Source organism: Aquarana catesbeiana, linkage group LG02 (genome assembly GCF_042186555.1).
Source record: "Aquarana catesbeiana isolate 2022-GZ linkage group LG02, ASM4218655v1, whole genome shotgun sequence".
In the NCBI taxonomy this organism is placed as follows: Eukaryota; Metazoa; Chordata; class Amphibia; order Anura; family Ranidae; genus Aquarana; species Aquarana catesbeiana.
This window is the reverse complement of record NC_133325.1, coordinates 535936052-535951597: the sequence shown is the minus strand read 5'-3', so window position 1 is coordinate 535951597 and position 15546 is coordinate 535936052. Positions and strand designations below refer to the sequence as shown.

The following is a 15546-nucleotide window of genomic DNA, read 5'->3' as shown; positions in this document are numbered from 1 at the left end:
CCTCTGTGAAAGTTTTAAAGTATACGGCTGTGAATCCGTCTGGGCCGGGACTCTTTCCGGCTTTTAGTTGTTTGATCACATTTTTACGTTCTTCTTCCGAGATGGGGTGTTCTAATTGGCGGGCGTCCTCTCTGTCGATGGGTTTAGGACAGTGTTCTTTTTGGAAGTTTTTGATAAGGGAACGTCTAGCATTGTTTGTAGTGGGGCCATCTGCTTGCATGTCGAGGTTGTACAGAGTGGAATAGTACGCCTCAAATTGGGAAGCTATGTCTGGGGCTGTGACTTTCGACCTACCTTGGGAATCATTGATAGTATGGATGGTAGAGCGAGCTTTGTTCGTTTGGATGGCTCTGGCTAAGTATTTGCCGCTTTTATTTCCAAATTCATAGAATCATTTCTGTTGTAGAATAAATTTATGTTTTGTTTTGTGGGATAGTTCTGTGAGTAGGCACTCCCTGGTTTGTGTGAGGTCTCGGTATGTCTGCTGGGCTTTAGTTTGTTTATGAGCTAGCTCTAGAGTTTTAATCTCCTGAATCAGGTTTGTGATTCTGGCTTGGTGGGCTTTTTTCCGCAATGTTTTTAGGGCAATGAGTTTTCCCCTCAGGACGCATTTGTGGGCCTCCCATTGTGTTAATGGGGCTGTTTCTTCGTTGTCATTGTCGAGAAAGAAATTGTGTATGGCTTGCCTAATGTTCATGATATCCTCTTCTGAGGTCAATAGAGTTGAGTCTAAGCGTCATATCTTCGAAACAGTATGATGGTCAGGGAAGGTCAATGTCATTGTGATTGGGTGGTGGTCAGATAGGAGCATTGGTTCAATTGTCGCATGGGAAAGAAAAGGAAGGTCTGGCTGGGAAAAAAAAGGGAGTCAATTCTGGAATATCTATTATGAGGGGCGGAGAAAAATGTGTAGTCCTTTTCGTTTGGATGGAGAGTGCACCATGTGTCGTGTAAAAGCAGCTCATGAAATTGTAGTTTGATTTGGCGTAGGGTTCTGTATGGAAACGATGTGGTGCCTGATGAGGTGTCTAATAGTGGGTATAAAGCTACATTAAAGTCTCCCCCGAGTACGGTTAGACCCGTAGAAAAGCCTGATAGAAGTTGAGAGATCTGTCTAAAGAAACTAGATTGTGCAGAGTTAGGGCTGTAAATGTTGGCCAGGGTTACAGGCCGGCCCTGAATCCTGCCTTTTAAAAAGATGTATCTGCCTTCCTTGTCAATAAGCAATCAGTGAGTTCCTAGATTAAGTTTTTGGAGATCAGGATTAAGACTCCTTTAATTTTTGCCTGTGGGTTGGTAGAGTGGTAGGGGGTCGCTAGGATATAAAGGGTAACTATTGTTTGGCAACCTAGTGGATGTCAGGGCTCAAAGACCCGTTTTTCCCCTGTTGGTTGGCTTCAGGAGAAGGTGAGGGAGAATATAAGCAAATGAAGATGAGCTCCTTATGTTAAGGAGAAATCATTTGAGGTTGGGTAAAGAGGGATTGGGTGGAGGTAAGGATTTAGCTTAGGTTCTGTGTGGAGTCGCCCCTCTAGAGAGGGACTTAAACTAGTATCATACAGTTGTAATAACCAGTCCTTTTTCGAAGGATTGCAAATTAGCATTAAAGGGTCTCTTGTCTTGGATGTGTGCCTTATACAATCAATTGTAGGGAGTGATAATCGCTCAGGAAGGTTGAATCAAGCTTAGTTGGGAGTTGGGTGAGGGGGTGGTAGGTTGAGGAAATAGAGAGGAAATAGAAAGGGGGGAGACTTTTTGGAGGACTGTGTAATAGTCTCAAAGGTTATTCATCTCAATGCATGCGTGGGTTATACTTGCGTGACAATGGTCATGTTGATTGAAGTCAATTCGTGTTGTAGAAGTCACGGTTAGCTGACTCAGATGAGGGAGATCGGGTGTTGTGGTGGGTTCATAGTTCTTGCACCGATTTTGTGGTGTAAAGAAGAGTGGGGGACGTTTTCTGAATGTAGGCAAGTCTCTGGATCCAAGTGGTTGGCACCCGTCAGGAACTAGGTGAGGGGAGGGGATTGGACTGGTCATTTGAGACATGATGCCTTTCCTCTCATACGTTGGGTTTCTGTATGTAGGTAATTGCGTTGTAGCAGGTTTGGTTGAAGTATGTCTTACTGAGTTATTTGTGAGGTAACAGGTTTAAGGGCTTCAGGTGAACGATGAAAGAAGAGGAGCCGACCCATTATTCAGGGCCTCCATGGCGGGGTCGTCTGTGGGCAGGAGATGCCGTGGGGCTATTGTTCGCGGTATTCCTGGGTCCTGTGGACGTGTTGGTCCTGGGCGAGTTGGATCTGCGCCTTCTGATATGGAATTCATCGCGAACTGGGATGGCATCCATGGAATTAGATCTTCTGGGATGAGGAGGTCTAAGAGATCGGTACCAATCAGGTAGTTCAATGCAGGGTATATTCAGAGCTTCGCAGAATGTGGCGAGGTCTTCAGGCACTCTCAGATTAGCTGTACACCCTTGTGCTGATGCCGAAAGGCAAAAGGAGAACTTCCAGCGGTACTGAATTCCGTTTGTGCGTAATAGATCAAGGAGAGGGCGCAAATCTCTTCTATTTTGGAGAGTGATGGGCGATAGATCCTTAAATATTTTTATCTCTGAGTCTTGGCATGATAGGTTGCGACGATCTCTGGCCCTGCGAAGGATTTCTTCTTTCAGCTTGAAATTAACTAGGCAGCATACCACATCTCTGGGAGGATCTGTGTCCCTACCTCTGGGTCTGAGAGCTCTGTGTAGGCGTTCACATTCAATGGGGGTCTCGGGGGGTCTGCCTAACAGATCGTTAAATACAGCTATAGTTGCCTGGGCAAGTTGGGTATGATCGCTTGTCTCTGACATGCCTCTTACATATCACCTTCAGCTGCTAACTCTTCTAAATCTCTAAAAGCACAACATTCCCTGAAAGAAAATTCATCATCTGCCAGTACAACATCAACAAGTGCAGATATAGACTGTACAGAGACACTGCCATCTACTGAATGATATTGTCTTTTTATTGTAAGGTTCCTCACGAACTTATTAATATCCACAATTGTATCAAATAGATTGAAGTGTCTCTGGACTGTTGGTCCATGTTCTTACGTGTATGCAGGACCTTTTGGTATGCATGAGAACATGGACCTTCAGTTTGAGCTTTTACTCAAGCTTCTAGTCGCATGATCTTTGGGGCTGAGGTTTGGTGATTGATCGAGTTGTGTTCTCATCACTGATTATCACTGCCCCCAGAACACCTGTAGCTATTGGGGCATTCTATTTAAGAGCTATCAGTTGTCTCAGTCATTGTAATGATTAAGCACAAGATGTATGTGTGAAACGCATCTATATGACCACAGTTTGGTGTCTTTGGTGTTATCTTTGTAAAATAAAATAAAAGGCAATCGGAAGTTCTGGATGTGCAGCCATTTCTTTCTTCTTTCCAATAAGGTTCAAGCTGGTGTGCATTATATTTGTTGTATTGAAAATTTAGGCATTTAATTTAAAGATTTTCTGCCTGAAGAGAGACAACTAGATCAATGAAAGGGATGAAGTCTCACTTATAATAAAAGATTAGATACGTAGGCTTGTTTATTTTAAAAAATATATATAGTAAGTGTCCAATTAAACGCACTCGAAGCTGAGTGCTTACTCATAGCTAGTAGCTATTAAAATGACTGATTCTTATATATCTTTTGAGCAGATATCACATGACTACCTGATTAAACAAAAAATGAGTCTCAGCTGAGAGCCAATTCTGTGAAATGCCGGCATCTGCTGATCAATCAATATGCTATCCAATAAGAAAAACTTTTTAAACAGTGACATATAATTGGTGAAAAAGATTTATGTGTATATAAACGAAGGGTAATATATATCCTTCCCTCATATATGTTCATACATCAACCTATTTGCACCCACAATTGTAATATATATGTAATAAAGCGTGATGAAATATAAATGTAAGTGTGTTAAGGTAAAATGTAAAAACACAACAATGTGTGTATATATTTGTGCAATAAATGTGCGTAGAAAATGCATGATTGTGATAACATGCAAATGTTATATTAATAAAAATGGATACTCTGGTAAGTGGTCACATATGATAGGTGTGACAAGAAACAGAAAACATGTAGTGAAAACCAAGATGTGAAAGCCATTAGTGTTAAAAGATGGACTCAGATATGATAAACCACGGTAGTAAGTGAAATAAATATATATGTATGCATGGTATATCTTGTAGAGAAACTATGTCCAAGGAATGTGTAAAAAGTTAAATGAATAAAATTATTATCTTAACTAGAATAGTGTTTGAATGTTTGTATCTGCTGGCCGCGGTAGTAGGTAGTAAAACGAGAGCGGTCAATGTATGGGAGTACTGAAATGATTGAAGTGAAATGGTCAACAATGTAGCATGACATTGTGTATGATTAACCCGACTACGAGCAGGATGTGTATTGAACTTTCTAGTGTAAAGCATGAACGGCGGGATCCGAAGCAACGAGATCCCGCCGATCAAAGTCACCGCAGTGTGGTCTGATGTTACTGTTAATGTAATGGTAGTGTGTACGGGGTTCCGGTTAATAGCCTAAAGATAAGGCAACCGCAATAAACCCTGCTGACTATAAAGAAATAAGCCTGGACTGGAATAATAAACTACATCCAAATGGAAATAAGCACTAAATATAATGAGTGGCCGGTCCAGGGGGCCTAATGCGGAGATGTATCTTTATATGTGAATGTCAGCAAATGCCGAGACCAAAGAACTAACCATATTGTTACCAATGTCAAATAATACATGTTATAAATTAACTAGTACAAAAATCGTACAATAATGCCGGCAGATAAAACAATTAAAGAAAAGCAAAGCACATAATGGGTCGAAGTGGATCCGATCTATAAAAATAGTAAAGGACATATTATTATGCTGGACACTACAATCAGACAAGTTACACATTCCTATTGTAATACTAATCTAGCAAAACGGATATTTAATACAAAACTGTAACATTTAAAGGCTTGTGTGTATAAATATATGCTCCGTATGACTAAATGATGATCCTAGGACATTCATGTGGATTTTAACATCAATATATACAAAGATATAAAAAAGGAAGGTGTATACATATGCATTTACATGAAAACTGCGTATGTATATTACATAATTTTATCACTGTTGAAAAATATGAAAGTAAAAATAAAAATAAAATCGTGAATATTAATGGAACAATTATAAGAATATTCAAAATAATAATAAAAACAAAAATGTGTGAAAAAGTAAAATTCTTAATATTAATATTGTCATGTGGACATCCAAGAGTAAAACAAACATATATTTTATCTAGTATATATCATATTTGAACGAAATGGATGTCACAAGGCGATATTAGAAAATGTTTTAAATATCTACTACTGACCATGGTGTATTAGAGGTATTGCTCAACTATGGTTAATATAATAAGTATATCGAGCAAAGGTCCATGTAAAACATGTAAAGTAATAGAAATAATAAATTAATTTCTTCTTGTGTATAAGGTTCGATATGTCTGTGTGTGGACCACAATGGTCAGTAGATAGAAGAACTCATATCATGGCACTGTCTGACTGGAGTATATAATAGAAAAAGTGGAAAGTGGCTAAAAAGATGTAGAGAATGGGAAATTGTGAACAATTATGATGGTTTTTATATCTTGAATATATCCAAGCGGTATGTTTGAACAATCACTCGTAATAATAGGAAACATCGCATTCAAAATTGAGGCCCAGGGGAATTCTCGTGTTTAAAGAGAATATCCAATATACTTCACGTTTGCAAAGTAATTGGAACCTGTCGCCTCCTCTAGTAGGTGTTACAACCTTTTCTATACCCTGAGTATAGAGGCTTGATACATCTTTCTGATGAACAAAGATCCAGTGTTTTGCCACGTTAGTTAATCTATCTTTTTCTATGTCATGTAAGTGATCATACAAACGGTCTCTAAGACGGCGTGTAGTCCGCCCGACATACTGGATCTGGCAAATATCGCAAGTAATCACATATACTATAAACTGGGTGTTGCAGTTTATGAATGAAGTGATGTTGAAAACTCTGCTATTCATGCAAGATTGAACTTGCTTGCCCTTCTTTATGTGACAGCAATAATTGCAACCCTTTTTACCACATTTGTAATTACCCTTAAAGCTTAACCAGTTGGCTTTGGTTTGTTCAGATGACACTAAACTAGGTGAAAGGGAACTCCCCAGGGTAGGTGCCCTGCGGGAGACCACTTTAATACCCCTGGAAAGGATGTTGCTGTATGCAACATCATAATATAAGATTGGAAGATATTTAGTGACTATCTTTCTTATTTGGTTAAATTCTGCGCTATATGGTGTAGAGAATACTGGAGTGGTAATTGAAGGGGGACTGGTGTGGAGTTTGTCTTGTAGAAGTGTCTGCCTAGGGATCGCGCTGGCTCTGTTAAGTGCTCTATTAACTAGGGCTATGCCGTATCCTCGATCTCTGAACCGCTGGGCCATATGATGTGCTTCTCTATGGAAATTTTCAGGGGTGCTACACAGGCGTTTGAGTCTCAAAAATTGTCCATACGGTACACCTCGTATGGTATGTTTGGGGTGTGCTGAGTCTGCTCTGAGCAGAGCATTACCCGCAGTAGGTTTCCTGTATAGAGTAGTATGAATAGAGTTGCCTGTACCTGTGAGTTTAACATCAAGGAATTCGATGCTGTGGGGTTGTAAAGTGCCTGTAAACTTTAAATTCAAGTTGTTATTATTAAAATATGAAAGCCAAGTTTCCAAATCAGCATCTGCATCCGATGTGATGAACAGGAGGTCATCAATAAAACGACAGTAAAAAACCGTATCTAGTCTTTGGGGGCTATCATGTCCAAAGATGCGAGACCCCTCCCACCAACCCATGAAGATGTTGGCGAGAGAGGACGAAAATTTAGCGTCCTCTCTCGCCAACATCTTCAGTTGATGTCTTTTCAGACGAAACGCGTCGGGTGTAGGACGCTACCTTAAATCATCTGTCTACTGCGCTAAACACAATTTTTTATGTTTTTATGAAGTTTGTTTTTATCTGGAACTTTTCGCTGGAATTTTTTATACAATAAATTTCCTAACCAACCGGAATTTACACTATGTGGAGCCTTGTTTCTTCTATTTCCCCTATCTCAAACTACTTGAGACCCAAGTGAGTGCTGGAGGATGAATCGGGAGACTGTTCATGATTGGAGTTCTTCTCAAGATCATTCAATTGCAGACCAGCTATAACCCTACCGTGTCACACGGTTCAAGCTCGTATGACTCACCGCTGTATGGCCTGTGAGTCCACCGCGTCCGGTAAGGGCATTTTACGTTACTTTTGCACTGGGCTGATCATTGGAGGAGTCCACTAATAACAACATTGTTATTGGATATATGTCCATACTCCAAGAGGTCTCCGTCTGACTAAATGAACTGTCCTCACCTCAGGGACTTACCACTCATCCCCACCCCTATATGCCTGTGTTTTGTTATAAGGATTTGGGTTTAACTTGTGTGACGCACACTTTGATTCACATCGTTTTTCTCACAAAGGACATGATAATAGTGGTTTTCTTTGAAATATTAGATTTCTCACTGGTTCATTGTTCTTTTATTTGTGGTCTAATATAACCTAATCTTTGATATACACTGTTGGTCACTCAGCATATTCCAATGCTGCTGACCGAAACATTTTAGCGCTACACTTTTTGTTTTTATATACACTTAATTTATTGCTTGCACCTGTGGGTTGAGGTACAGAAGGGAGTGGTCTGACATAGCTAAAAGTCGTTCCCCTGCCTGTTCACATAGGTTATATATATATGTATGCATAAGGCCCGTCAAAATATCTAATTGTTCTTTATATTTGATTATCTGACATTATTCATTGTTATTGCTGTTTCACCACTAGTGACATTTTACCTGAAGTATTTATATAAATTGTAAGTTTATGTTGTTCACCTTTAAATGCCATTATCATATCAGTAAACAAAGTGTCTGTTTCATCTCTGTTACTGATAGAAAATGTCTGAACCCAGGGTGTCAGAGGTTGCGGAGGACTTGTGGGGTCGGGGCAACCAGTGGGGTACTGATTCTACCAGCGGCCCTCACGGGTGTAGCGCTACATTGTTATCATGGAAAATGAAAGTAAAAGAAAATCACACATTTTGGGTTGCCACCAGAACAGGAAAAAAGGGGAAATCTTCCAGTGGTGAGAATAGTTCTTGTGACCCAGGTGATACCCTGGAATTCCCTCACTTTGTAGGGATTTCCTCTCATTTCCTGTTTTTGCTACAGGGCAGAACGCAAAGAGTAATCTCCGCAAGATGTCAGAAAAAGAAACTGCTCTATGCAAAATTTTAAAAAAAGTTTTATCTTTAGTGACACTTTAATTATTGCAAGCACAGCTCTCCAGCCCCCTCACTAGGGATGAGCCGAACACCCCCCGGTTCGGTTCGCACCAGAACCTGCGAACGGACCGAAAGTTCGCACGAACGTTAGAACCCCATTGACGTCTATGGGACTCGAACGTTCGAAATCAAAAGTGCTCATTTTAAAGGCTAATTTGCATGGTATTGTCCTAAAAAGGTTTTGGGGACCCGGGTCCTACCCCAGGGGACATGTATCAATGCAAAAAAAACTTTTAAAAACGTCTGTTTTTTCGGGAGCAGTGATTTTAATGATGCTTAAAGTAAAAAAAAAAAAGTGAAATATTCCTTTAAATATCGTACCTGGGGTGTGTCTATAGTAGGCCTGTAAAGTGGCTCGTGTTTCCCGTGTTTAGAACAGTCCCTGCACCAAATGTCATTTTTAAAGGAAAAAATCTAATTTAAAACTGCTTGCGGGTTTAATGTCATGTCGGGTCATGGCAATATGGATGAAAATCAGTGAGACAAACGGCATGGGTACCCCCCAGTCCATTACCAGGCCCTTTGGGTCTTGTATGGATATTAAGGGGAACCCCGCACCCAAATTAAAATAAGGAAAGGCCCTTTATACTCTGAACAGCAGTATACAGGCGGTGCAAACAAGACAGGGACTGTAGGTTTGTTGTTAAGTAGAATCTCTTTGTAATTTTGAACGGGTAAATTTTTAAAGCGTTTAGCTCCAGCCAAAAAATCTTTTTTAAGCTTTTTGGAAAACATAGGGAAGGGTTATCACCCCCGTGACATTTGTTTTGCTGTCTTTCCTCCTCTTCAGAAGATTTCACCTCACTTTTTGTCCCAATGAAAAATGTTTTTTGAAAATTTGGGTTTTTTGTGGAACAAGGATTGGAAAGCATCAGTGGAAAGGAGAAATTGTTTTCCCATATTAACTCTTACAGGAGAGAATTTCCCTTCCTAGGGGTAGATTTCATCTCACTTCCTGTTGTCTCCTTCCGTTTGCAAGTAGGAGTCGTTTGTAAGTTAGATGTTTGAAAGTAGGGTCCTGCCCTATATACTCAGCAGAAATTTGGGCCTTATGTGTTGCTGTGGCCACAACACTGTAAGCCCTCACAGGGCCCTGCTGTGAAATATTAGATCAAGAATTGTAATTACATGCCCCTGTTGAACAGGAGCTGAAAAATTAGGCCTTAGGCACTGGTGCTGGTGCCACAACACTGCAACCCCTTACAGACACTCTAGTTGGAACGCAGGAACGAGCCCTGCTGCAAAGTATTGCATCAAAAATTGTAATTACATGCCCCTGTTAGACAGGGGCAGAAAAATTGGGCCTTAGGCACTGGTGCTGGTGCCACAACACTGCAACCCCTCACAGACACTCTAGTTGGAACGCAGGAACGAGCCCTGCTGCAAAGTATTGCATCAAAAATTGTAATTACACGCCCCTGTTAGACAGGGGCAGAAAAATTGGGCCTTAGGCACTGGTGCTGGTGCCACAACACTGCAACCCCTCACAGACACTCTAGTTGGAATGCAGGAACGAGCCCTGCTGCAAAGTATTACATCAAAAATTATAATTAACACGCCCCTGTTAAACAGGGGCTGAAAAATTGTGCCTTAGGCACTGGTGGTGGCGCCCAGAACCAAAAATGTTCTTACAAGCTATCAGCGTGATGATTGAGGAGGAAGAGGATAATTACTCAGGGATAGTCACTCAGCATCAGCATAGGCAGTCTTTGAAGGGATCTGAGATTTCAAAAAAAATTATTCGGTTACATCAGCATCAGGTGCTTGGTAGCTGGTGGTGATCCAAGACTCATTCATTTTTATGAAGGTCAGCCGATCGACCGAGTCGGTGGACAGACGCACCCTGTGATCGGTTACCACGCCTCCAGCAGCACTGAATGTGCGTTCCTAAAGAACGCTGGATGCAGGACAGGCCAGTAGCTCAATTGCATACTGTGCAAGCTCTGGCCAGTGATCCATCCTCAAGACCCAGTAACCCAGAGGATTTTCGGTGGGAAAGGTGTCCAAGTCTGATCTTGCCCCTAGGTATTCCTGCACCATGTAAAACAGACGCTGGCGATGGTTGCTGGAACCGATCATACCTTGGGGCTGCGGACCAAAAAATTGTCTGAACGCATCGGTCAGACGGCCACCTTCTCCACCGCTCCTTCTTTGACTGACCGAAGCCTCAGCAACACGTTGTCCAGAAACAGGAGTTTGTAACCTCCCAGTCTCTGGGAACGCATTGCACAGACCTTTCTGCAAGGCCTCCCGAAGATGTTTCATCCTCTGCTCCCTCTGCGATGGCAAGATAAGGTCCGCAACCTTACCTTTGTAACGTGGATCAAGGAGGGTTGCCAGCCAGTATTGGTCCTTCTCCTTGATACCACGAATACGAGGATCCTTACGCAGGCTTTGCAGGATCAGGGAGGCCATGCAGCGTAGGTTTGCTGAGGCATTCGGTCCGGAGTCCTCTGGGTCACTAAGGACGACAACGTCTGCAGCCACCTCCTCCCAGCCACGTACAAGTCCATGTGTTTCTTGGGACTGATCCCTTAAAGACTGCTGCTGATGCTGAGTGCCAGGCTCCACCTCCATACTGACACAATCTTCCTCCTCCTCCTCCTCCTCCTCGTCCTCTTCCTGTGTGATCGGCGGGCACGCAGGAACACTGTCTGGATAAAGGGGGCCTTGAGAGCTAAGGAAGTCCTCCTCTTCCTGCCTCTGTTCTGCCTCAAGTGCCCTGTCCATTATTCCACGCAGCGTGTGCTCCAACAGGTGGACAAGGGGGACAGTGTCACTGATGCATGCACTGTCACTGCTCACCATCCTCGTGGCCTCCTCGAATGGTGACAGGACAGTGCATGCATCCCTGATCATGGCCCACTGGCGTGGGGAAAAAAAAACAAACTCCCCTGACCCTGTCCTGGTGCCATAGTCGCACAGGTACTCATTGATGGCCCTCTGCTGCGTGTGCAGCCGCTGCAGCATGGCCAACGTTGAGTTCCACCTGGTGGGCATGTCACAGATTAGGCGGTTCTTGGGCAGGTTAAACTCCTTTTGGAGGTCCGTCAGCCGAGCACTGGCATTATATGACCGGCGGAAATGCACACAGACTTTCCTGGCCTGCCTCAGGACATCCTGTAAGCCCGGGTACCTGCCCAAGAACCGCTGCACCACCAAGTTAAGGACGTGAGCCAAACAGGGCACATGGGTCATTTGTCCCTGTCGGAGGGCAGAGAGGAGGTTGGTGCCATTGTCGCAAACCACCATTCCTGCCTTAAGTTGGCGTGGCGTCAACCACCTCTGAACCTGCCCCTGCAGAGCTGACAGAACCTCTGCCCCAGTGTGGCTCCTGTCCCCCAAGCACACCAGCTCAAGCGCCGCATGGCATCTTTTGGCCTGCGTACTTGCGTAGCCCCTTGAACGACTACGGAGCACCGCTGGTTCCGAGGAAGAGGCCATGGAGGAAGAAGAAGAGGAGGGGGTGGAGGAGAGAGGTGTGTCACAATCAGCATTTTGGAGGCGTGGTGGCGGAACAACCTCCAACACTACTGCACCTTGTCCTGCATCCTTCCCAGCTGCCAGCAGAGTTACTCAATGTGCCGTGAAACTTAGGTAACGTCCCTGTCCATGCCTGCTGGACCATGAGTCAGCGGTAATATGCACCTTACCGCTGACCACCCTGTCCAGCGAGGCATGGACATTGCCTTCCACATGCCGGTAGAGAGCCGGAATCGCCTTCCGTGAGAAAAAGTGGCGTTTGGGTACCTGCCACTGAGGAACCGCACATTCCACAAACTCACGGAAGGGGGCAGAGTCTACCAACTGAAAAGGCAGCAGTTGAAGTGCTAGCAATTTTGCCAAGCTAGCATTCAACCGCTGGGCATGTGGATGGCTGGGAGCAAACTTCTTTCGGCGGTGCAGCAGCTGGGGCAGGGAAATTTGCCTGGTACAATCTGACGTTGGTGTACCAAAAGCAGATTGCCCACAAGTACTTGGCTGTGACACACCTAATTCTACACCTTCATTCCTCTCACTGCAGGTCTCAGAGAGGACTGGAGGTCTAGTGGGGTTGGAAATCTCAGCTGATGAGGAGCAAGGAGAGATCCTCTTTGTTCTTTGGTGTGGGTCTTTTAGATACGCTTGCCAACGAACTGCATGGCAGGTCAACATATGTCTGGTCAAGCATGTGGTACCCAAGCGGGAGATGTTTTGGCCACGTGAGATACGCTTGAGACATATGTTGCAAATAGCAGCGGTGCGATCTGATGCACTCATCTCAAAAAAGGCCCACACCAAAGAACTTTTTGAATAACGTGCAGAGACTGCAGCGCCCTGCACATGTGGAGCTTTGGGGTGTGATGCAGTCAATGTGCTGCCCTTAGGCTGGCCCCTGGAGGGCATCCTGCCTCGTTGGTGATGTGCCGCCTCCTCCTCCTCCTCCTCTCTCCTATCAGGCACCCACGTTGAGTCAGTGACCTCATCATCCCCTCCCTCCTCATCACTGGAGCAAACCTGGCAGTATGCTGCAGCAGGGGGAGCATTACTGCCAGATTGCTGTCCTTCTTGGGCACCCCCTCTGTCCGTGCTCATGTTACTGCCTTCATCGAGCTCAGTATCATCATCAGAGCCTTCCAAACGCTGGGCATCCTCCTGGAGCATGTACCCAACACTGTGGTCAAACAGTTCGAGGGAATCCTCATGAGGACATGGTGGAGCTAGGGAAGGAGTCACTGATGACATTGAGCTGAGGGAAGAGGCCGCTGCTTTGCCAGACAAAGCACCCTGGGCATGGGTGAGAGAGGATGAGGAGGATGAGGACGGCTTGGTCATCCACTCGACCAAGTCTTCCGCATGTTGCGGCTCAACACGGCCAGCTGCCGAAAAAAAGGCCCAGCGTGTCCCATGGCCACGTGCTGATGAGGATGCACCGTCTCCACGACCAGCACTAGACACAGAGCCTGCTTGCCCTCTCTTATTGGCTTGTGACTGTCTGCCTCTCCTTCTTGGCCTTCCAGACATACTAATGGCCTGTAGCTGCACTAAGCTGGGATAGAACACCAGTAATTTTCTTCAGGTAGCTTTATATACTGTAACCAGACAAGCCTGCCTGTCAGTAGGAAGATAACAGGAACGGATCTAGCTGAACACTGTGAGCAGGACGCACTGTACTAAATGTAAACAGTCTAGCTGCCTGACCGTGGTACTAATAGGATCAAATAGAACACCAGTAATTTTCTTCAGGTAGCTTTATATACTGTAACCAGACAAGCCTGCCTGTCAGTAGGAAGATAACAGGAACGGATCTAGCTGAACACTGTGAGCAGGACGCACTGTACTAAATGTAAATAGTCTAGCTGCCTGACCGTGGTACTAATAGGATCAAATAGAACACCAGTAATTTTCTTCAGGTAGCTTTATATACTGTAACCAGACAAGCCTGCCTGTCAGTAGGAAGATAACAGGAACGGATCTAGCTGAACACTGTGAGCAGGACACACTGTACTAAATGTAAATAGTCTAGCTGCCTGACCGTGGTACTAATAGGATCAAATAGAACACCAGTAATTTTCTTCAGGTAGCTTTATATACTGTAACCAGACAAGCCTGCCTGTCAGTAGGAAGATAACAGGAACGGATCTAGCTGAACACTGTGAGCAGGACGCACTGCACTAAATGTAAATAGTCTAGAAGATAACAGGAATGGATCTAGCTAAACTGAATACAGTGTATATATATATATGCAACACCTGGGATGCATATATATACACAATACACTGTAAGTGCAGCTAACTGACTGATTGTTCTGCCTAATCTATCTAACTCAAATCAAATGACACTGTCTGTCTCTCTCTCTCTCTCAATGAACGCCGGAACACACACTACACAGGGCCGCCGTGCAGGCGGCCTTATATAGTGTGGGGCGTGTACTAAATCCCCTGAGCCATAATTGGCCAAAGCCTCCTTGGCTTTGGCCAATTATGGCTCTCTGTTCAGGCGGCGCTGTGATTGGCCAAGCATGCGGGTCATAGTGCATGCTTGGCCAATCATCAGCAAGCAATGCACTGCCATGCCGCAGTGAATTATGGGCCGTGACGCGCCACACGAATTTGGCGCGAACGGCCCATATCGTTCGCAATTCGGCGAACGGGCGAACAGCCGATGTTCGAGTCGAACATGGGTTCGACTCGAACACGAAGCTCATCCCTACCCCTCACAATCAGAAAGAACTAAGTAGGATTTTTTCAATGCTGGAGTTATCAGAAAAGAGCTTCTGAAAGCAGCAATTTTTTATTTTTACATGTAAACCAAAGTGTCAGAAAAAGGCCTGGTCTTAAAGTGTATAGTGTCCCGTAATATTTGTGCAAAAATTTATCAAAACAATATTAACCTGCATTGAGTTAATAAAGAACAAATATTTGTAAATCAAATGTACGCAAAACTGTAAATATCTCAAAATCTGGAGGTTTTAATTTTTCACTTACAGTTTTCAGAGTTTGCAAAAGACCCCCAAAACCATACATTTTTCTGAAAGCACATGACCAGTAGAATAAGAAGTAGGTGCTACTACTGATTTTGAAGGCCTCACAATAGTTGCATAAATGTTTATCAAATCACTATTTTCACAAAAAAACACAAAAATCCTTATTTGTACACATAAACACAACATAACTTACAAAATTCCTCCTTAATTCCAACTAAGGCCTCATTCATATGGAGTGTACTAAAATGTATGCCCATGGAGGGCCATGTTTACCCACACACGAAGATGGGCAGGTGTTCTGTGCATCCCTGTGCAGGCAGTTCCATTCATGTCAATTGCGACACAGTGGATGCAAGGAAAGAGCTGCTCCCCATTTGAGATCCGTGCGGGTGTAGCTTCAAATGCAGACAGTGTGAGTTCAGGGACATGCCCCCACACGGATGTCAATTTGGGAGCAGTGGCTATGTTCGTGCAGCCGCAGCATCCCAATTGACATGAATTAGACTGCACAGGAATGCATGGAACACCTGCACAGTTAAAAACAGCCTCACTGTAGTATGCGTCCTGTAAACGAGGCCTTAGGCCTCGTTTAGACTTTGAAGTTGGGGGACGAAAAAAAGTTCAGTTGAGCTGTGTTTTTGCTGCCTGCA

The 15546-nt window shown here is 44.0% G+C and overlaps 1 protein-coding gene across 4 annotated transcripts in view; it reads right to left on the bottom strand.

Moving 5' to 3' along the window:
- Positions 1-15546, bottom strand: part of SLC6A17 (solute carrier family 6 member 17) — a 1431819-nt gene that overhangs the window by 509648 nt on the left and 906625 nt on the right. The window lies entirely within an intron of this gene.